Genomic DNA, 24,236 nt, shown 5'->3' on the forward strand with positions numbered 1-24,236 from the left:
AAGTTTTAATCTAGTCGTGATTATAATAAAGGTCAATCACGTTTTAATCAAGGAGAATTGGTCAGTCCTGTCGCAGTCTGGAAAAAAAAATATGGACGGTGCAGCTGTTGCGCCTGTCAGGTCAATCCCAGGGAAACGCTCGGCCCAAACAAGCAGGAAGCACAGGATGATACATGCGGCACCAAGAGGACCTGGTGATTTTACTGTAAAATCTAGTCTAACGGGGAAACAGAAACACGTGAGGAGCCTCAGAGACCAGGAAACACACGAGGATGAAGAGTTTACCTTCAAGAGGAAAACTCTTCATCTCTATTTGGACCATGTGGATTTGTTTTGAGGCTGTTTTAATTAGCTGGACGTCTAGCAGTTTAATCGTCTTTTTTACTGATGCTCTGTTTACTCATTGCTTTATGTAAATATTAAGTTGTTTGCGCTTCACTCTGTGACGTCGTGGCCTTTGAGGCTCCGCCCACAAACATGCGCTCGTTTTCTGCTTCTGACATTCTTCAAACATTAACATTTTTTTGCGTCTCTTTTGCAGATGTTTGTGTGTTGCAGATGTTTGTGTTGCAGATGTTTGTGTGTTGCAGATGTTTGTGTTGCAGATGTTTGTGTGTTGCAGATGTTTGTGTGTTGCAGATGTTTGTGTTGCAGATGTTTGTGTTGCAGATGTTTGTGTGTTGCAGATGTTTGTGTTGCAGATGTTTGTGTTGCAGATGTTTGTGTGTTGCAGATGTTTGTGTGTTGCAGATGTTTGTGTGTTGCAGATGTTTGTGTGGAGTTTTTTTTGCTGCTGAGTTGCTGCAGTTTTCAGTTTTCCAGCATCTGTTCACGCGCTCGTCCAGGAAAGACCACATTTATTGTTTTTTTTCTTTTAAACAAAAAAATCTAGTTGAAAATCGAGATCGATCAATATGGGGAAAATAATCGTGATTCAAAAATCGCCCAGACCTAGTGACAAATGTGTCTGTGCAACACTGGATCTTTTGACATTGCACAAACTTATTATCGAAACAAAGCCACAGCGAATTTTACAGACTGAGATCTGTTCTTACCTGAGCTTAGACGAGTTGATCCCGTCTGGTCTTTGTGCGTGTCCTTAGTCACGCACAAAGACCAAAGATGTTGTTAGCATTTGGCCTCTCCCAGTGTATTCCTATATGAAGTTGGCAGCGCGGTCGCTCTTCCTCGGACACGCAACATATCAACATTTATTTCACCGTGACAGGAAAGAACTTTACTTTTTCCTCCAGTTCGTTGTGACGTCTGAAACTGTTTGTTTTTGTGCCGTGTATCCACTTCAGACATAGCTCAGTTTTCATACTAAAAATTGCTTAAACTTCAATCCCTTGTAACTCCTCCACTTTTTGTCCGTTAAATGACTTTTCTATAATTCCTCACAGATACTCCTATAGAAACACGTGTTAAGTGCTTGTATTTCTGAGCGACACCTGTTCACATCCCTCAGTGAACGTAAACACAGCAGAGCTGTGCCTTTGACTGTCCCGGTACATCTGCTCCAAACTACAGGCTCTTACGTTTAAGTAAAACAGCATCAATAAGATAAGATAAGATGATACTTTATTGATCTCACAGATGGAGAAATAACTGAACAGGCTGCAGATCCGCCTCAGGTACAGGCCAATCAGAAACTCTGCTTCTGTTGTAACATGAATGTTTGTAAAGACGAGTGAAGTCGAAAGGGTGGCGCCCACGGGAACCTCCGAAATAAGGTGAACTGTTTGTGTTTTCCAGTCTATTTTAGTCTATTTTAGTCATAATTGAAATCACGATTATTTGTTGCCTTTCAAAAAAAGTATTTATTTTATTTACATATTTATTAATAACAAAAACGATGCTGAATATTTTCTGTTTTCTGAACAGTCATGAAAGTACAAATGATTTCAAGTTTGTCTCGATTAAGGAGAGGTCTCTGTTTCACACCTGCCCCCTGCTGGCCAGCCCTCACACCTGCACAAGCAAACTGAGCGGCGCGGCCTGATGACATCATCACACAATGCTGTTTGTTTTTATGTCAGGCAAAAGCACGAGCCACGGCACGTGAAATGCGAAGGGAAAATAATCCCAGCGCCGTGAAATAATGTAAAAAAAAAGAAAAGGTTGTTCCAATAGCCTTTTTATGAGTCACATAATTCTCGTAACTTGGACGAACATGGTCCATGTTTAGTCTCTTGATGGCGGCGAAGTCTGCACGTCTTCAGAGCTTCGTTGTCGCCTTTCTCGTCCCGAGTCTCATGGTCGATGAGATAACTTGGCTAAACATAAATTCAAAGGGAGTAAAACGGCGTCTGACATGAAGTGCTCTGAGTCTGAGGAGAACAGAGTCACCGGGCTCATCAGAACTGTCCGCTGTCATTCTTCTGGGCTTTTCTGTGGGGAATCGCCACAGTTTGATGACTTGTTTGTTTTGTCTCGTTCACAACGTGGACACAAACAGAGCTGTAACAAGTGTAAGAAAAAAACACTATTATCCCTGTGCTATTGAAGCAGGAGCTCACTCTGCTGAAGACAAAGAGAAACAGAGACACTGTCTGTAAGAAACCTCTGATGACTCAAACTCATCCAGGGCGTCCCAAGAGGAAGCTGGATTTCAGTGACTGTCAACAAGATAGAACTGAATCAGATTCCGACTCAGATGTAGCTCACTTTGATAGAAATGGCCACGTTTGCACCTTTAGAGTTCGATCTTGACGAAAATGCCAACTCTAAAGAGCTGTCAAACGGAAAACATGCTCCGATTGCTCCGGGGACGAGTTCAGATCCTCAAACAGGACAAACAGAGGCTTCAGTTGTACCGGTGGCCACTGACATTTCCAAAGACTCTACAAATAAAACCTGAGAGGAAAAAGAGTCGGAACATCAACCAATCACAAGTCATGAGAGTGAAAGGTCAGACATGTATCAATCAGCTTGACCCTGACCCCGCCCTAGACTCTGAGATCTGTTCTTACCTGAGCTTAGACGAGTTGATGTGTACCTGTCTGGTGTGACCAAAGATGTTCATGTCTGTGCATTGTGGCCGATTTCACAGGAAATATTAAAACTCTAAATTTACATAAAGTCTGACTCCATAAGATCATTTTAAATACATCTAAAATATTAAAGTATCACAAAGGTCTCGCCAAGCGTGTCCGTTGATCCCAAGGTCCAAGAAGAAACAACCAGAATTCAGTCGCTTTAGTCGAAGAAGATTTATTCCCTATAACAATTACAATTCTAAACACAGATTCTCCGAGCGCTAAAGTCCCTACACTAACACACACACGGTGCTCGAGCGGGGCAGTCCCGGGGAAAAGCACCTTCTAGTCTGCGCTCTCACAATATATATTATCAAAAATGTGACGTTCACAAAGAGATAGGAAATGAGTTGAGCTTAGGCCAAGGTCACCAAGCTTTTCTCTCAGTAGTTTTCCACTAGAAGTGTCTTCCTGTTTCCTTATTTGGAGTTATTTTTCACAACACTGGTGAGGGCACCTGACGTCTCCATAGATTTGAGCAAAAGAATGCAAGAGAAAGAAATGGGATAATGTTGCAGCAGTGTGCGTGTGAAATGATTGGTTTCAACTGAAACTTAAAGCACATAGATTAAATTAATCAAAAACATTCAATAGCATTATAAAATGTAACATTAGCTAAAAAACATCAATTTCCCACAGCATCATCGTGTGTTTGTTCTGCTCCTGTGTGAGTTTGTTTTTTGCATCATTGCATTGTTTTTGCCTGGCATTGGTCCATAAAATGTATTTCACAAAATAATTGAATTGTACTGTTTAACCCGTGACACTAAATCATTGCGGAGCTGTGTGGGATTATTCCCAAACACCGCCCTGCCCTCAGGAAGACAAGATTATTATTGTCACGGAAATCCACAGGGTTAGAATCCACGTGTATCAACATTATACAAGGACAAGATGATGTTATTGTGAATTACAGAGTGAGGAAAGAGGAAGAGCCCAGCCCTGAGAGCAGAGGGGAGGGCTTCACCACCAGCCATGTGTTTCTGTCATCGGACACACGTTCCAGACCAAGAAAGAGCCCAAGTCTGATGTTCTGATGAGGGACATACTGATAGAACATGGAGGAAGATCACCATGTGGAGACACTGAGGCCTGTGCAGGTGGACCGGTGTAGGGGATAATGGTTATGGTCAAAGATGCTGATGTTTAGGACTGAAGGACTGACGGACTGAAGGACTGACGGACTGAAGGACTGAAGGACTGACGGACTGAAGGACTGAAGGACTGAAGGACTGACGGACTGAAGGACTGAAGGACTGAAGGACTGACGGACTGACGGACTGACGGACTGACGGACTGACGGACTGAAGGACTGAAGGACTGAAGGACTGAAGGACTGAAGGACTGAAGGACTGAAGGACTGACGGACTGACGGACTGACGGACTGACGGACTGACGGACTGACGGACTGAAGGACTGAAGGACTGAAGGACTGAAGGACTGACGGACTGACGGACTGACGGACTGACGGACTGACGGACTGACGGACTGACGGACTGACGGACTGACGGACTGACGGACTGAAGGACTGAAGGACTGACGGACTGAAGGACTGACGGACTGACGGACTGACGGACTGACGGACTGACGGACTGACGGACTGACGGACTGACGGACTGACGGACTGACGGACTGAAGGACTGAAGGACTGACGGACTGACGGACTGACGGACTGACGGACTGACGGACTGAAGGACTGAAGGACTGAAGGACTGAAGGACTGACGGACTGACGGACTGAAGGACTGACGGACTGAAGGACTGAAGGACTGAAGGACTGAAGGACTGAAGGACTGACGGACTGACGGACTGACGGACTGACGGACTGACGGACTGACGGACTGACGGACTGAAGGACTGAAGGACTGACGGACTGACGGACTGACGGACTGACGGACTGACGGACTGACGGACTGACGGACTGAAGGACTGAAGGACTGAAGGACTGACGGACTGACGGACTGACGGACTGACGGACTGACGGACTGAAGGGAGAGTGACTGAACCTACTTATTTCTCAGACTAAAATGCTGCACCTGCTGCTAAAAAAGGAATATTTACTAAAGTCGCTACATCCAGGGTTAGCGTAGCTGCTGCGCCGTTAGCATTTATCTCCGCTAACCCGGAAGCACCGATTTTGGTAAATCTGACTTTTATAGCAGTAGGTTCATGTTTGGCTCATGGTTCTGATAAATGAGTCTGTTCAGTAACTCTCTGTGGAGTTTCACAAATATTGATTGTGGTTTAAAGAGTTTTTTGTAGTTTCTCGCACATCTGTGAACCCGGAAGTCGAGCTGTGACGTCACCACTTAACAAAAGTTTAGCAACTCCTCAAATAGCAACATTCAAACTGTATTATACATTTATACACAAGTATTAAGTAGTAGTCTATAACAAAAGTCTTAGTCATGTCCCACGTTACATAATTTAGAACTTCAGATATTTCATTTTAAAAATCTGAATTGTTCTTGACGTGTTTTCTGTGGGAGAGACTGGCCTAAAGTGTCCACCTGCTCCTGAATTTGACCATATATTTTAACAATGAGTGAGAAAGAACTCAAAACTATAATATATAAATCACGAGAATAAAAGTCATGTTGCCATGTCCGCGGTTTTCCCGTGGAATTGGACTTTTTTTTATGTCTTTCCGCGGGTGAAAAAAAGTGTCCGTGGTTTTCCTCCGGGGTTCTTATTAAGATTTAGTCAAATTGTTTGAATACAAGGTGAATGGCAGCATTATCCTCGACCTCAGGACAACCTCAATCAGGCTTACGTTCTGGAGCTAAGAGGGAAAAAGGGTTTTGAGATGCTCTTGGGCGGGTTTGGCTGCTGAGACCTGGCAACCCTGAGAACCCGGCCCTGAGGGGACGAGAGCAGCAGCAGAGACAGAGAAACCATGGTCAGGGCTCAGGCTTCAGGAGGACCAGGTGAAACTTGTGTTATAAACGCTATGAACCCACGCCTGTTCTCTCTCTGCAACACGCACACACGTGTCTTATTGTATTTTTGATTAAGTGATAAATCACGTGTGTTAACAGCCCTGCACAGTTTGAGAAAAGCCTTTGCAGTGCGGCGCGTTCTGCTGTGTGTTGGAATGGATAGAAAAGGTGCATTTTTGTCTCATATTTATATTTAAAGGAGGGGTATTATGCAAAATCAACTTTTTCAAGCTTTCCATCATGTTATTATGTCATTCCCTCATTAAAAACATGCCTGAAGTGTTGCCTTGGCACATTCACGTATTTTTGAGTAATCTGTAAAAACTCTGATGGCGGCCATTTTAGGGATAGGTTTGCCTGAGTCCTCCTAGGAACGCCCCCACCTCCTGGAGACGCCTCCGAGCTTTCGTCACCAGCCGAGTAACCAACCACTGCTCCTCAGCAGAACCCCCTCCCCACTGATGCCACAGACAGCATGTGGAGGGGGCGTGTCTGAAAGGCTCAGAGGTTCTTAAAGAGACAGAGGCCTATTTCAAGACATTCACTACAGCCATTTTGAGAGAGACATTTAATACAAGGCAGTTATTCTAATTTACTGCATTTACAGACCAACAGAAGGTTTGTCATCATTGTAGTGTGATATAGACTGGTGCTATGGGACTGAAAAAAGCAGAACACCCCCTCTTTAAAATCCCGTGAAGACACCTCTGGAATCCAAGCGTTTCAAAAGGTTTTGTTTTCATCATTCGAGCCTCCCAAAAGTTCTAACCCTGGAGACAAACAATCTCCTGCTCTGACAAATGCCTTCTGTCACCCTCCCTCCTCAAATGGATTTTCTGATTTCCGTTCCTCTTTTTGAAGCCATTCCTTCCTAAACACCAGCCTGTCACTCCGATTCGGTTCCACTCGGCAGAAAACCCCACGTGTGGCAATGTAATCCGGCCTGTGTCTAATCTGGCAGTTCCATCATGGCCGCCTCTGTTCGCCTCTCGCTGATTTCAAACGTATTCCTCACGCCTGTTACACTCTATTGTGTGGCGTCTGTGGAGCCGGCACTTTGCCCGATCCCACACAAAAGCAGCGATGCTATCACGGCCGCCGCTCGTCGTCTTTGTGAAGAGGATTAGGCTTCTTCACACGGGGAATTATGGAGCTGCGATAATCTGTAATTTGCTAAAACAGAGAGAAGAAGAAAGCGTAATAGATTTGGGGAAAGTGGAGAGTCAGCCAGAGTGTGAGCGTCCCGGTGCGGAGGCTCAGGAGATTTGTAACTGCATTATGTGGTCATTAGTGAGCACGGTCCGAACAAACAGATGAAGCAAAGGGAAACATCTGTATTACATCTGAGTCTGGGTTTTTACTGCTTTCCACTGCATCACGAGTCCCACAGCCCCCAAGACCAGGGGTCCTCAAACCTTTTTCTCTGGGGGCCACATTATCGTTCCTGACGGTGATGGGGGGGCCGGGCCGGGCCGGGTCGGCTGTAACATAGACTTGTCTGACCCAGAGCAAAAGGCCTCAGTGTGAAGTAGAGATACAGCCTGGACAGTCACGACTGGATCCACCAGATCAGCTCCTGATTCAGACACATGTTTGTTCAACAAGTGCTCGTTTGTTTTATCCCTAAATCACGACCATATAAGACGTTTGCTAAAACAGCGCCCCCAGGCTCCCATTGAGGTTATTACATTACATTTAACCCGATTCACAAACAACTTTATTTTACGCAGTGTTTTTGCGTCAGCCTCACTACAATAGCAGCGCATGAGCCGCGGCAAAGTTTGATTGAGATGCAGTTTATTTACTCTCTGTCATAAAGAGGAAGGAGTCAGTGCGCGCGCCGTCACGGCGACTTCATTTACAACAGGAGTTTTCCTCATTCTGATCTGAGGAGCGAGAGGAGGAGAAGCGTCTGTGCCTCATCATCGCCTCCTCCTCTGCTGCTCACTTTGTTTCTGTCTCATGCAGAGAGACTGACCAGTGGTTTGACAGTGAGGGCGACGCAGAGGGGGCGGGGCCAGAGCGCAGAGTCTGATGTTCAGAATGAGCCAAAGCAAAACCCTCAGCTTTACCCATTCACACCCACAGCCTCGTTTTCAAAACACTTAAAAACAGACATTTTCATTGAATATTTTAGTATTTATTTAGGACAAGACATTCTTATTGCCTCTCACTCAGGCGAGTTTGGAAAACCTGCTTCACAGTAAAAAATGGATGAAATAGATGTTAAATGGATCTTTTATTTTGTGACATTCATCATGTCAAAGTCGGGGGTATGTGACTTCAGTGAGTGCACGGCTGCACCCACTGCCCTTGGGTCGACTGATGGAAGTGAGGCCAGTCTGCACCATCTGCATGTCCGACCGTCCCAAACGGTGCAACAAAAAGACATTTTTGAAAACAGCTTCAGGATGAGACAAAAGTGTTTTTGACCACTTAAAATACAGGAAATTACATCTGAATCTTTAAAAAATTCCTGGGGGAGGACCCCCAGACCCCCTGGTCCAGACCTCACTGTTTTTTACATCCTGGCTACGGCCCTGTCTCCACGGCCGACTTTTGCACGGTTTTAGCAGAAAAATACAAAGAGTATTCCAGTGAAACAGCTGTGCAGGCGCTCTCCGTGAAGGAAGAGTTTTTCGACTTTTTACATCGAAGTAACTTCAACATTAGCAACGCAACAAAATGAGAAAAAGACGAGGAAATAAGAACCTCTGACCCGCTCACGTAAGTGAGCATTACTGGAACACAGTGGGGCCTGAAAACCCATGTATTATCTTAGCATTTCTGATCAAATAAACACGATAGCCCCGTGATTCAAGCGCTATGAACGAGAGGAGTTTTACATTGATGAAATGAGCCACGCAGCTATGTTTTTTTTTTTTTTTTTTACCACACAAGGCACAAATACATAAATGAGCCCAATGCAGGATTATATTCCAGCATTGTAAATAAGAATTCATTAGTATGATGTCAACAAAAAGAAAAATATTAGGAATTAAGTAGTAGTAGTAATATTATTATTATTATTATTTTTTTAAATAAGATGTGACACAGATGATCAGAGTCAGACCTGCTCATGATGGAACTGTAAAAAAAAAGCTTTAGAAAAGCTTTGATTACTTTTACTTTGCTTTTACTTTTACTTTTCAAACCCAAAGTAAAACTCATTATTTGATTTATATGTATACACTTGTATATTGCTTGGTAGAGTTAATATATTTTGGGCAGAACTGTGAACTGTTACATTGAGTTCTTGTCACAAAATAAAGTGCAAATATATATACATAATTATCGGTGTCATTATCGGTTATCGTCATCGGGACATGCGGAATTATCGGTTATCGGTTCAAATTGGCATTATCGTGCATCACTAGTTAAATGTAATGTAATACCCTCAATGGGAGCTTGGGGGCGCTGTTTTAGCAAACGTCTTATATGGTCGTAATTCAGGGATAAAACAGTCTTGTTTGTTTCGCTGCAGTGGTTTTACAAAAACAGTAATCAAGTCTTCACACTTTGTTTTAATTTGAAATACCACAGGTTTTCCATTTATTTTTATTTTTAAATAAAAAATCCTCGCGTAATGTGACCAAAGTAATAACTGCTCACACTTGCATTGCACTTTACAAGCCTGAGTCACAATGGGCAATATTTATATATAGTTATTGAGGATCAGCCCATGAGATGCTTCAGAACATGTGAACTGTTGTCACGCTGTTGGTTGTTCCTTATGCAGAAACCTTTGTCTCCGTATCGACCGACTCTGACAGTGTTGACTGCAAACTGAGCACTTTCCAGCGAAGCGTGGTCGCACTTCATTAGGCGCTGTCTCACTGATGCCGAGGCGTTTCGATGAGGGGGGGTGAGGGGTCGGGGGGGGGCCTCTCACTCTGTCGGTGTCTCTCTTTCGTTATTGGCTTCTTTGGATCTTTATTCTCACCTCCGCTCCGTCAAAGCGCCGCCGCCTGCACCTGTTTGACCTCCAGCCGCTCCCGCGAGGCCAGAGCCAAACAATTATCTGCTCGCACAAACTCCACTTAAACCGCGGCGGCGGGAAAATGTCAGCGGCGTAATCAAGAGGCTTTTAATCTGAAGGGGCTTAATTAATGTCACTCACGACGGCTCATTGACCAATAGTGTAGCATTTAGCTCCAAAGGAATGACTTAAACGCCTCGTGCTTAGACAAAATAATCATCGTTTTCATAACAAGTAACAAAACAGTAAAAACAACCCAGTCCAGGCGATGACTTAAGGTTCACTACAGAATACTTCCTGGACGAATGAGAGCCGGCACACACAAAACATACAGCGAAGGTCGTCCATCTCCACAATCCACGAGCACCAGGGGTTTAGCTCCTTTAGTCTCCATTTAGCCTTTTTAAGTCTTGCTGCATTTAGATAAAAAATATATATAATGATATGAAATATAGTCTGTGTAGGCTCTCAGTCGTACAGGAGTTGTCCATCTTAGGTGAAGGTTCTTGATAGGGATGCACTGATACCGACGCCAGTATCGGGTATCGGGCCGGTACCACATACTCATACATGAGGTCCCGATACCAGAAGCCGATAGATACAGACGGCACTCTTTTTAGCTTAACTTATTTATCACATACAAACAAAGCCAAGTCTAAATCAGGTCCATATGGATGTTTATACACAGCAGATTGTTCAGTAGAAATGAAAAAAAAACAACAGCAACGCAGTGGTAGCTAGCGTCAGCATTAGCATGACGTTGACATTGATGACATTCATGTTAGCATCTCCGTTATTTATGTATTCATGGGCTGTTGAACCACTTTGCTCCTCTCTATGTCTTTGTATCTTTATTTACTAGAAACTATATTATAATTCAGCGTTTGTTAAAGCAGTACTAAGTAATGTGTTTACCTTAATAAATCCTCCCCGTAGTCCCTGTGGGGGTAATACAAGTGTGTACGGGATGATTGGAGGGTCTTTCATCGCCCCCTGGTGTCTCTGGACAGAAAACCATGTTTGCAACTTGACTGCCACCGGTGCAGAGAAAGCAATACACACTAATGTAATCACGAAGAAGAAGCTAATATGCTAACGGGCAAAGCTAACTGCGGGCTAACGTCACTTTAAACAGTATTTACAGCCAAGTTTGAGTGAAAAAAAATATTTCCATTGTATAATTGGATGCACAGTAACCCTCTCTCCCTTCACCTTTCCTGTCAGTGTAGTATTTACTCTCCAAGACAATTAATACGTTAAAAAATCGTAACTTGCTACGACACCTGCAGTTGCGCTTATGGCCTCTAGGGGGAAGAGTTGCTTAGTACTGCTTTAAAGTACTTTTTGAATAATTAGAGAAAGTTTAGATCTTCTCCAAATTGTTTTCAAACATGACCATGTGAGATGTTGTTTGTATCTATACCCCCTACAGGAGCAGCTCCACTGAGGAGAGAAAACAACGACAAACTGGAGAATAGTTTAGTGTAAATCCAATATTCCACATAGAGCTGACTTTATTACAGACGACACTCCTGCAGTGTTTACAACATACAGGCTAATGATGCTAATGTTGCTAACTAGCCGCTAACTCGCGCCGTTTTATGCCCAGGGCTTTATTCATCTGAAAAAACTAACCCAGCGACTAAAAAGTCCAGAACAAAGAGATCCAGCATGTTTATATTGAGCCAAAATGAGCAAAACAATGAAAATGCTGAAGCTCCTGGATAAGTTTCTGTAAACACAGGAGAAAATCCACGCGGAGCTGAAGTAAAGGAGAAAAGAGAGCATTTATCTGCAGTAATAAGTAACATCTCAATACTATTGTTCAATACAAATACATAAATGAATAAAGCACAAGCACTGAGGAGCTTTAGGACATGAGCTGTTCTGTCTGTGATGGACAGAGACACAAAAATAAAATGGCTTCTCTTCAATTCTGATATAACTTCTCTTAAAAGTTTCGCCGACTTTACTCAAGGAAATGTAAATGAGTAAATCAACTCATTTACAAACCAATCTGCTGTGAAAAATGCCCTGTACTCGTATCGGTGTTCGGTATCGGCAAGTACTTAGATCAAAGTTCTCGCATCGGTTTTAGAGAAAGTTCATCTTCTGTCCTCCGTAGTTGACGTGTCGAACTTCTTCCTTTGTATCAGATTCTAATATAAAACTTTGCTCGATTCGTCACGTCATGAAAGAAGTTTTAAAACACACATCTGTCTTTGAACGTTCCTGACGGCGGGGGTTGAACTTTGAAACTTTTGAGGATCAGATTTTACAACATTCCAGACCTTTTCACTCCCTGACATTTGCCTGGCACCTTTAATAAGAACAAGTCGCTTCATAATGAGCCTAACGCCAGCAAATGTTAGCGCCGAGCTGGAGGCTAATCCCAGGCACCGGGATGAAGAGCGCTGGCCTTTAGAGCGGTCTGTGGTTCGACTCCGGCGCCGGTGCAGACGCCCGGTGGGCCCTTGGGCAGGACGCGTCACCCGCCATGTGTGAGCAGCTGCTGAAAGTGACAGCCGTGAGTCTGACAGGATGTTGTTTAACCTTTTTTAATCCTGAACTGGCTTGATTTTGTTCAGGTTCCCACAGCGCCCCCATGTGGTTTCCAGCAGGACAATTAGATCATCTGTCCTTCCTCTGCCCGGTCTCTCGTGAAGGACAGTGAGTAAAAGTGAGGATGTGACTGGAGCAAAACTTTATGGGTAATTCTTTAATGCCGCATTCAGACCGAACGCGATGGAGGTAGATTCACCTCAGGGAAATCTGCTGCTCCTGTGCGGCTCAGTGACCGACTTGTTTATCTCCTCCACTCAGGGCCCGGTTCGGGACAGGTTTGTTTTGTTCAGATTGTTGTTTAATGCTCGTTGGGTTCAAGTCCTTTCCTCGTTTCTCTGTTAGTTCTTGGTTTAGTCCTGTTTCGGGGCCTCTTTAGCGCTCCTCCAGTCTCTGATTGAGCCTTCTCTTAGTCCTGGCTCAGGTCCTGGACTTGTCTTGGTTTAGTCCCTGGTTAGTCCTGGCTCTGGTCCTGGCTCTGGTCCTGGCTCTGGTCCTGGCTCTGGTCCTGGCTCTGGTCCTGGCTCTGGTCCTGGCTCTGGTCCTGGACTGGTCTTGTTTTAGCCCTCTCTTAGTTCTTGGTTTAGTCCTTGGTTAGTCCTGGCTCTGGTCCTGGCTCTGGTCCTGGTCCTGGCTCTGGTCCTGGCTCTGGTCCTGGACTGGTCCGGTTCCCGGGCCTGATCCCTCAGTAAACAGCTGTAAAATGTGTTGATTCACGTCTTGTGACTAAATGCCAGTGCACAGATGTGCACAGATGTCTCCAGGTTAAATCTCGCTTTGAGCCAAAATCTGAGTCAAACCGACAGGCGACAAAAAGGTCATGTTCAAAGTTAGCACACGCTAGTCTGACACGCTAACAACACGGGCCTTTGGCAGGTTGTACACAGTTACACGCGTGTAATAGTGTCCTGTATCTGTGTATATGTATAGATGATGGAGGATCAACACGAGGTCACAGATGTGAGGTCATAGATGTGAGGTCACAGATGTGAGGTCAGAGGTCACAGCAGGTTAGCCGTTAGCTTTAGCCTGTAGCTCATGTTTGTGTGAAGGAGGAGAAGGTCACGTGACTCTGCAGGCGGCTGGTCTGCTCTAAAGGGCGACCACAGCCTCACAGGGAAATGTAGCAGCGCCGCAGCCAAATGCCAAGCTTTAATGTTGTTTTTCTGTGGCTAAAGCGGCTCAGTGCTCTCGGATCTGACGCTCCTCCATTCAGCCCAACGTTTTTAATCACAGAGGCCAATTTGTCGCTCATCACTCAACTGTGGAAAACTCTCAAGTCACGTAACTCTGAAAGAACTTCTCCCCTTTAAAGAGTTTAGTGGTTCACCTGCTGATGTAGTAGAAGGATGAGCTGATTTATATTACAGGTGGAAATTAGAATATTGTAGCTCAAAGTATCTCTTCCATCAGCTCATGAATCCAGAACATCTGCTTTAAATGTTCTCAGTGGTTCAGTAGAATTCTCCATCACGGTTCAGACGGCTGACCTGACCATCCCTGACAAAAGACTCAGAAGGTCAGAGGAAAAGGAGTTGGATGTTCTCAGAGGGATGAGCTCAGTCTGGAGAGGACTGTCAGGAACAGGACAGTCTGTAGGACCTTCACAGGGAGTCGCCTCCTCGTACCTCCTATAGGCCAGAGTAACGCCGCACCTGTCACCTGTTTTGTTGTGTGTTTGTTTCCTTCTTGACGTTTTCTGCCGCCTGTTTTGTTGCTTTTTCATCCTCTGTATGTCTCAAAATACACGGACACTTTACTTTTTGCTTGGAGCCTTTATGGAAATGTGGAAGTCGTTGAATAGAAAGTGTTGTTAAGTTCTTCAAGTCCAGATCTTCCTAAAGTCCTTGTTTGCCAAGTTCTTCACAGACAATGGTTTCCTCACAGGCTGCGTTGGAACGTCCTGAAGTTCAATCCGAGCCGAACTCCGCTGACCCGCGTTTTCCCGAAGCCTGATCTCCGTCAGCATCGACTTCCGCTTGTTCTGAAGGTCACCGCTTGTTTATCTCGTTATGTTAATGCCAAGCTCTCCAACTGTAGATTAGTCTGTTTATCATTGACTTTTCAGCTCGCGCTCTCCCTCTCCACGGTCTCCACGGACGCAGATTTCCATCGACTCCGCTCCCGATAACGCTCTTAGCGCTTTGCGTGTTTATGAATTGCTAATGGCGTTATTTATCTTGCCGCGTCGCCGTATTGGAAGTCACGCCCGACGACGCCTCACATTTGGAAGGTGAAGCTCGGACGCGATCGGCTGCGTCGTCTGTCACGGTTATTTATGGGAGATTTATGCTCCTCCGTCTTCGCCGCTCGTCGAGTGGCGCCGCTAATGGATAAATCATTCAGTAATCGCCTCGTTGTCAAAGTTGGTGGAGAATGTTTGAATAAAAGAAGAGGCCCCTGACTTCACAGAGTTATCAGCGGAGCAAAGTTTGTCACGATTTAAGAAGAGATTTCCGTTGATGATGGTGGTGATGATGATGGACCAATGGCTTCTCTGCTTTATGACCACGACGCTCGGGCCGACATCGCTGTAGTTCCTCCATATAACGAGCTAGTTTTACATTAGAAAGCCGACACGTTCTAAACAACTGTGACGCCGGCGCCTCATTTTTAAAAACTTTCTCCAGATGTTCCTCCTGCGATGACGCTGGGTTAGGCACAGTTACACCATGGTCTGGGTGAATACTGGATTCTGATTGGCTGGTGCATTATTTTGGTATAACCGCACACGTAGTCCGGTAGTTAAATCACTGGGATGTCACTCCGCTGTGGCGTCGCCATAGCAACGCCTGACACAGCTGAGTCAGATAAAGGCGTAATTAGTGACTGACAGGAACGTGTGAGATGGATTTTGTGTTAATTTCAACGTTCTTGGCCAAAACAAAACGTTTGCTAAATGTTTGTAGAGGAGAGTGAGCAGCTAGGTTAGCTACTGTTAATAACATATGAGCTTTACATTACTATTGAAAACGGTTAAGGCTATTCATCATTTTCAGGCGTACATAAAATGATCCTGCATTGAAGCATATTTGTCTGGATTAGTAAAGTCAAACATAAAAGTTTCAGTTGGGGGGGCCCAGGTGTGAGCGACTCCACCGCAGCTGTTTCCATAAACAGTTGAGCTGGTTGAGCTAGCTAGCTTAGCTTCAGGTTAAACAGCGTAAAAGGTAAATAACTCCTGCCCACGAGTGCCGCATATCGGTGTTTACTTCCAGGGAAAAGTGTTTCCGGGTTAGTCCTGTTGTGTTGTGATTCTGTGCTGATGTTGTGTCGTTGAGCCTGACTGAGATCCTCGTAATAGCTGCGGAGAATGACTCGCTCTGAGACCAGCCTTCAGTGACCGGCTAATAACCCACACAAAATAGTCCCGTAGTCTGGCAGATTTAGTGAGTTTAGTCAATGAAACAAACATTTATTATAAATGTTACGTTTGTGGGACCCTGGTATAAGCGGATTAAACAACGAGGAGCCGCGTTAGACGTTATAATGCACTTCGAGGAGTAACACCACTCCGCTGCGCGTCGTGGTGTTCTTGACTCCGCGTCGTGCATTATAACCGTCTAATGCACGGCTCCGAGTTGTTTAATCCTTACTTAAAGGGACCAGGCTGGTTTTCGTAATAAACATTTTAGAAATCTCGTATATTAATGAGGCCCGGCTTTTATTGTCCGGCCGTTAGCATGAGGGCTAATGGCAAGAGTGGAGTGAAGATCCCGCCCTTATGCCCTTTTTAGGAACATCACAGCGGGGGAGGAGGAGTCTGTAAATCTGCCATGATTTCCCTTTCGAACGTGGTCACTGCGGTAAACGGGGAGTGAGGAGAAGCTCCATATCTTTTCCATATGTGACCCATCAGGAGAGCGGGGGGACACCACTGGGTTTTGGGGCATTCTGAGCGGGACAGAGCTGTGAAAGTGTCGTCTCCAAAGTTTCCGACAATGTAACACATGGAAATCCGATCATATCTGGAGAAGATGTGGAGAGTTGAGTTTAGGAAGTGGAAATATGCGAAAGAGGAATCGACCTCTAAACTAAACGCCTCCTCCCCAAACAACACAAGGAAACAGACGAGCGTTTTCTAACATGGAAACAGAGCGAGACGTCAGAGATCAACGAAAAACACTGGAATAAAAAGATACTAAACTTACTGAAGCTTTTTTTTTTAACTCTGAAGCTGCCGTGGCCAAAGTGTGGTCCTGTCCTGGAGCAAAGCAGCGTCTCTGTCCCGCTGTCGCTGCTTTGTTATCCAGGCTCTTCATGAGGAAGCGGCGCCGCATAATCTTGGATTAATAAATCCACTTCAAACATGTTCACGGTTTCATCTGTGTCCATCCAACACGACCCGGTGTTTACCCAGCATGTAAATACACACAGACAAAGCCACGCCCCTTTTTACTGCACGCTCCCAAATCTCCCTAAACAAGACGCTTTGAACCTTTTAAATTGACCAATACTGCAGCTTAAACACGGAGAGGCTTCTTCATGGCTTAGACTGAACGATTCTGCAAAAAAAAGCCAAAATCACCAATTTAAACAATAAAATAAAATTGCGTTTTTCTCGAAACTTGGGCTGTCGACTTGTGTCCCTGGTTCTAGTGACGGGTCACAAAAGCTATGAAAAAGGTCTGAACGCAGCCGATGGAGGGGCACGTGATGAGTGGAGCTCCACACATAAACTAATCCAAACTAACTTTTAAGATAAGATAAACCTTTATTGATCTCACAAAGGAGAAATTCACTTGTTACAGTCGGCGTTACTTCACAGTCTTATTGTACAGTCTGACAGCAGTGGGGATGAAGGCTTTGCGGTAGCGCTCCGTCCTGCACTGAGGGTGTCTCAGTCTGCCACTGAGAGAGCTGCTCAGCTCCTCTACAGTCCCGTGCAGTGGGTGGGAGGTGTTGTCCATGATGGAGGTGAGCTTGGCTAACACCCTCCTGTCCCTCACCTCCTCCACAGAGTCCAGGGGGCAGCCCAGGACGGAGCTGGCCCTCCTGACCAGCTTGTTCAGTTTTAAGGATAGGGAAGTTTACAAAGGGGGTTTTATTGATTATTATTGAGTCGTGGAGCAACATTTTGGGCAAAAAATCTTTCATGGATGTCACGAGTCACTCTCCATTCGTGGAGTTCTCCTTTCGTGATGATTAGTGGTGATTCATAATTCACTGTTTTCTCACCCTTGTGCTCAAACTTGATAGAAACCCCCCCTGTGCCGTTTCGTACCTGCAGTATGTCGAAGAAAAGTCACACAAAGTCGGCTAATCCGCGCTGGCCGGGACTGCACCTGCTGCCAATGCCGTGAATGTGGATTTGTAGCATTGTTACTTCTCTGAGAGGACAGTGCAGTGAAGGCAACAGATTTAGCCCATGATCTACTTCTCATACGTGACCTGGAAATCGTCCTGCATGAGCACATTTGTTTGCATCTAACTTTCCAAAGGTTTGCATCGGCGTTACCTCACGTCGCCACAGCGATACAATATAGTATTTAGTAATTACCGCATGAATCTACCACCGGGACTCCTACAGGTTTAATGGGGTCTCTCCGGCGCCTCCGTTTAAAGGAACGAGGACTTAATTAAGAGGCGTAAGACGATGGCACTCCGCTGTGTGTGAGTGGAGCTGAGAGGGATATCACTGTGACTCATCAGGCCTCCTCTGAGAAGCTGCGAGGAGCCAGGGCAGGCCCAGATTAGATACCATCTCAACATTTAATTCAATTTCGTTTCAAGCTCCTATCATGCTAAGTTGACTTTTTTTCTGCCACGCTAACCAAATTATGCAGATGGAAAAACATCATTCATGTTGAGGAAACATTCTTCTCCAGAGTTGTCCTTGAAGACTTTGAACAGATTAAACGTTAACAGTGAAAGCTCATGAAAGTGAATGAATGAATGTGAGATATTTGATTTGAACAAACATGAAGATGATGTTTTTTGAATACTGGTAAATGCTGTAAATATTTAGAGAGTTTTCTAGAAGGGCCATGGCAGGACCGACCTCTGCTCAGGATCAAGGGCTGATGTTGTCAACACGTCCACAACAGCTCAAAGTGGGTGGTGATTGCGAAGTCCATAGTTTGCTGAGTAAAAACAACAAAAGTCAAGTATAGGCATGTATGTGATATATTGTACCTCTACCACTAACTCATTTTTGTGAGAAATATCAGTATTTTCTGGAGGTATTTTTCCAACCCGGAAGACAAGACGCTTCGATTCAGTTAACTCCGCCCCCTCTCTCCGTCCATGCAACATTAGCAGTAAAAGGAACATAAATATCACAGCAGTAAGTAAAGTTACTTCACAATGCAGTTATAAAGAATTGCTTCATAATAATAATAATAATGGCTAGCACACACGCTAACACACACGCTAACACACACGCTAACACACACGCTAACACACACACTAACACACACGCTAACACACACACTAACACACAAGCTAACACACGCTAACACACACGCTAACACACACGCTAACACACACGCTCTGGTCCATCAGGTGTTTACATTCTGGGCGTTGGTTCTAAAAGTGAATCCACTTTGGTTCTGGTGAAGCTTCACAAACTTCCATCAGAGACGTCACAGAAAAACACTATTCTGGTGAAAGTTGCCGAATCCCGGAGAGAAAAAACAACTTTTCTTCTTTGGGAAGGTTGAAAAGTCCTCGTAGCCAAACGCGTTTTTCTCCGTAACATTATCGTTAGGTAAGAAAAAAGAACAGGCGTGTCCAGAGTAGGTTAGAATGAGCTCCTTCTTCACAGCTTTTGGTGCAAACATGATGTCTGTTCAGACGCTCAGGGGGGGCGTTTGTTTAAAGAGGGGGTATTCTGCTTTTTTCAGTCCCATAGCACCAGTCTATATCTCACTACAATGATGACAAACCTTCTGTTGGTCTGTAAATGCAGTAAATTAGAATAACTGCCTTGTATAAAATGTCTCTCTCAAAATGGCTGTAGTGAATGTCTTGAAATAGGCCTTTGTCTCTTTAAGAACCTCTGAGCCTTTAGACACGCCCCCTCCACACGCTGTCTGTGGCATCAGTGGGGAGGGGGTTCTGCTGAGGAGCAGTGGTTGGTTACTCGGCTGGTGACCAAAGCTCAGAGGCGTCTCCAGGAGGTGGGGGCGTTCCTAGGAGGACTCAGGCAAACCTATACCTAAAATGGCCGCCATCAGAGTTTTTACAGATTACTCAAAAATACGTGAATGTGCCAAGGCAACACTTCAGGCATGTTTTTAATGAGGGAATGACAGAATAACATGATGGAAAGCTTACCCCCCTTTAATGAAAAAGCTGTTTTATGAATGAAGGCATTACATTACAGAGGTCTGGCACTTCCTGTTTGACACTATGACATCAAACACGTCAGAGTGAATGAACTAAATTAAGTTCATTTAAACAATAAAGCTGGACATTATATACGATGGCCAACGTTTCGAGAAATACCAGTTTTCTTCATTTCGGACCAGGGTTGGACACCTTAGGGTTAGGTTTAGGAATTATGCATATCCAAATCTTACAGTGTTTGGTCTGGAGAGCTCACCGCCTATATTCCAGTGTGACAGCTCATTTGAAAGCCAAGACCTTCTAGTTTCTATAACAATCTGTGGAAGATCTGTGTGAGTGAAACACGACCGTTATAATCATAACCCTGACCCTGAGCCGCCGCCGCCGGTCCGAACACAGGGACGTCTTCATGACTCTCTGCTTTAAACACATCTGCGTTTGTAAAGTCGCTCTGGCGTCTCGTCGGACTCGCGCCCCATCATTAGTTGTGACATTTGTTTTGATAAATTGTGATTTATGGAGATGACTCCGATACGGCATCATTTATTAAAGCGGCAGACCGGGCTCATTCATCAGGCGCTCGGAGAGACTCGCGACATTAGATTAACATAAAACAACTCGCAGATTCATAAACTTCAAATGATTTTTGACTTGAGAGAAACAACTTCAAACTCTCATGGCAACAAAACACGGGAAGGATTGAACGAGGCTCAGTCGATCTGGATTCTTCACTGTACATCAGAAAATAATGATCATGTTCTTGTTCATTGTCTGTATATTTCTCTTTAACATTTGAAACTGCAGCAGTAGAATGGATCCTAAAGTGGTTCAAAGCCAATAGCAGCTCAATCCATCGGCCGCTGCTGCTTCCATACAGTGTCTCCAAAGCTGTCGATGGAAATAATTCATTAGTTCACGAGAAAATGATCATTATTTCCTACAGAATCTACAGTGAAGAGAAAAGTTTTCTTGATACTGAAACAAAAGGTGCAGGAAAGGCTGGTTCAGTCTGGCCCATCGATCGTCAGGCTGTGCTAACATCCGCTTAAACCTTATGGGATTCTGCGTAACCCAGGGACGTCTCTAACCGGCCTGATCGACTTAATAAAGCAAAGAGAAGCAAATACTGGGTTTAACTGGAAAATCAATAACGCCCGGACACCGAGGGGTTAAGTGAATTAGTGCAGTTCATACAAAGAGCGTCATCGTTCAAGAGCGGAGTTATTGATTCATCCACTCTTTCAACAAGCGAATAAAGGGAAAACTTTTGAAAAATGTTGCAAGAAATGTGCAATGAAAATGTGCCAGTTAAAGGGACTATACCTGAGTTTGAACCCTCTTACTCAAAATGTGACGAAATGGGTATTTTTACTGTCATGGCCGACCTTCAGAGTCACTATGATGAAAAAGGTAAACTCCTTTTAGTCACATATTGAATGTTTGGGTGAACCACACACCGTCCATCCATTTTTTTCCACTTGTCCATTTCCGGGTCGTAAATCACATGGCACCAGCCCCTATGGCGCCCCCTGCAGGTGGTGGGTCCACAGAAGGACGGCCTCACGCTTCTAACCGGGCCTGTCGGTCTCTCATAAGGAGCTCCTGACCCGCTCTGTGTCTGACCCGTCACCTATAGGACCTGTTTGTCCTGGGAGACCCTACAGGGGCACGAAGCCCCCGACACCAGAGCTCCAGGATCATTCGTGGTCAAACCCTCCACCACGTTAAGGTGGCGGCTCCAGGAGGGGGTCATGAACCAAACACAATATCCACAAATCATAATACGGCGCAAACTTCACCTGTGACTACTTTTACAACGTATTTGTATGGGGGAAAAGTAATTTTACTCTACAAAAAGAAAAAAAATGTCAGGTATAGCTCCTTTAAGGGCCTCTCTCTTGGAGACTCGAGTTCCCGCTGGTCAGGGAGGTGTTTCCGAGACGTCCCCTGGAGATAAGGCGAGTCTCCAGGTCTGTGAAAACAAACAGGTTTGGTTTTAGCTGAGACTGCATGTAGACTAGAAACAGTGTCCCTGTGGTCTCCAAGAGGTCTTTCTTTGAGAAGTTAAAGTTAGGGTTAACCTGTTACCTGCTGTCTCCCCTGGGTTAGGGTTAGTTAACCCTAATCAGGATATAATTCGGGTTAAGAACGGCAAATGTAACATAAGTGGTGTTTCACTCACACATATTTTTAGAAAGTAGAAGAAAGAAACTAGTCAACTGAGAACCTGTCCATGGTGCATTATTCAGCAGTACAAAGCTTAAAACACATTTAACAAACAAAGAAAATGAGGTTACAGGAAACAACACGCAACAAGCAACAACTGTGTCCTCACTATTTGTTGGTCTCAGCCGGTGAGATGTTTCTTTGACGTCTCTGATACCAAGAAAATCTCAAAGAGACTCCATACAACTCTTTGAGATCTCCTTAGTATCTAACAGGTCTCAGAGACACCACAGGGACGAAAAAGTCTCACAGATTGAGGACCACAAATAGTGTTCGCGACATTCCCACAGTTCGGAGACCTTTTCAAGTCTACACGCAGTCTCAGCTAAAATCAAACTCCCTGGAGACCCGCCTTATCTCCAGGGGGGACGTCTCGGAGAACTCGAGTCTCCAGCTAGTCTCCAGGCCGGTGAGATAGGCCACTCGCTATCCGAGTTGTGGAGACGTTGCGGAGGCTGTGGTGAGACAGGCCCTTTGGTTTTAAATTGCTGAAGAAGTACCTCCAGATTCAGTCGATGGGGTTTCAGATCTACGCCTGCAAAGGATCAGAGCACATTTAGTTACTGAGACATCGTATATTTTCAGAACTGCGTATTATTCCTTCAACTTTCCTCCATCTAAAGCCACTTTTAAACCCGCTTTGACATTCGCAGTATTGGTGATAGTGAGAAATTGCTTTGTGGCAGCTCTCAGACTCATCCAGAGATACTATATTCCACGCTCCGATCTAATCTGGCATCCATCTCTGCGCCTGTCAACTCTCCTCTTTCACAATTATAAACCAATTCCAGGCGAAAACAGCGCTCTGAACTGTTCCACAGGCCTGGGTCGCTCGTTCTGACGCTGCACCTGGGCAGGAATACAAACGCTTATCGCTAAACCTTCAGTCATTTGCAGTGGAATTTGTTAAAAAAGGGAATTTTCCTTCAGGTTATTAATGATTTAAGCATGAACTGAACCTTCCTCCAGGCTCAGCTTTGACAAATATTGGGTGAGGAAAGCGCTTGCCTTTGGTCCTCATGGCAGGGGGCTGGCATTGCTGCGATACCACCCCCTAGTGGCAAGGGGCATCTTTTTTTTTCCTCTATTCACCTGCAGCCTGGCTCCAAAGTGTCGTAAAATAGTTTCCTCCTGTGACGACACTGTTTTTGTTCTATGGATTTTTCAAGTCTTGCTTTTTGGGCTTTGATTGACGGGTTAAGGAGAACTGTCAGGGCTTGTTACGGAGTTTTTTGTCCTGTGTGAGAACACGCTCTGTCGAAGAGACTGCCCCGCCATCTTGGATTCTCTCTCGAATGGCATTATTAATGTATTAAAGGGGGGGTATCATGCAAAAAATTGACTTTTTCAAGCTTTCCATCATGTTATTCTGTCACTCCCTCATTAAAAACATGCCTGAAGTGTTGCCTTGGCACATTCACGTATTTCCGTAAAAACTCTGATGGCGGCCATTTTAGGGATAGGTTTGCCTGAGTCCTCCTAGGAACGCCCCCATCTCCTGGAGACGCCTCCGAGCTTTGGTCACCAGCCGAGTAACCAACCACTGCTCCTCAGCAGAACCCCCTCCCCACTGATGCCACAGACAGCGTGTGGAGGGGGCGTGTCTAAAGGCTCAGAGGTTCTTAAAGAGACAGAGGCCTATTTCAAGACATTCACTACAGCCATTTTGAGAGAGACATTTTATACAAGGCAGTTATTCTAATTTACTGCATTTACAGACCAACAGAAGGTTTGTCATCATTGTAGTGGGATATAGACTGGTGCTATGTGATTGAAAAAAGCAGAACACCCCCTCTTTAATCTAAATGTGGAGGTGTGAGGACTGAGGGTCGACCACTATAATGTCATTCTAGTGTAAACTATATAACTGTCACTTTCTGAGGTATAAAACGGTCTGTGTTAGTGTCACCCAGGGTTAAACGTGAACTGTAATTTAGAAAATCCATGACCAGAGAAACACCCATGACAACGGCCTTTTTCCTCCAACAGGAAGGGGTTTTGGGGAGTCAGGGGGTAACATGTGCTTTTGTTTTGGTCACGTTAACACAATTACGGCCAAGCGAGTGCCGACCCGCACCACAGCGGGACCAGCTGTAGCTACATCTCTTTCTCTAGAGACACGGACATTGTTTAGCTCACCGTGAGGTTAATAAAGTTTTTAGTCGAAGCTGTGAGAGCCTGTAACGCTTCAGGCTAGAAGGTT

General features: G+C 44.9%; 1 protein-coding gene and 1 long non-coding RNA gene across 3 annotated transcripts in view; both read left to right on the forward strand.

The window, feature by feature from the left end:
* The window catches only part of LOC306962939, a 935,443-nt gene that overhangs the window by 613,975 nt on the left and 297,232 nt on the right, over positions 1-24,236 (forward strand). The gene's annotated exons all lie outside the window — the stretch shown is intronic.
* Positions 1-24,236, forward strand: part of glra1 (glycine receptor, alpha 1) — a 239,011-nt gene that overhangs the window by 34,477 nt on the left and 180,298 nt on the right. The window lies entirely within an intron of this gene.

This window comes from Gobius niger (assembly GCF_951799975.1).
Source record: "Gobius niger genome assembly, chromosome: 5".
NCBI classification, from domain to species: domain Eukaryota; kingdom Metazoa; phylum Chordata; class Actinopteri; order Gobiiformes; family Gobiidae; genus Gobius; species Gobius niger.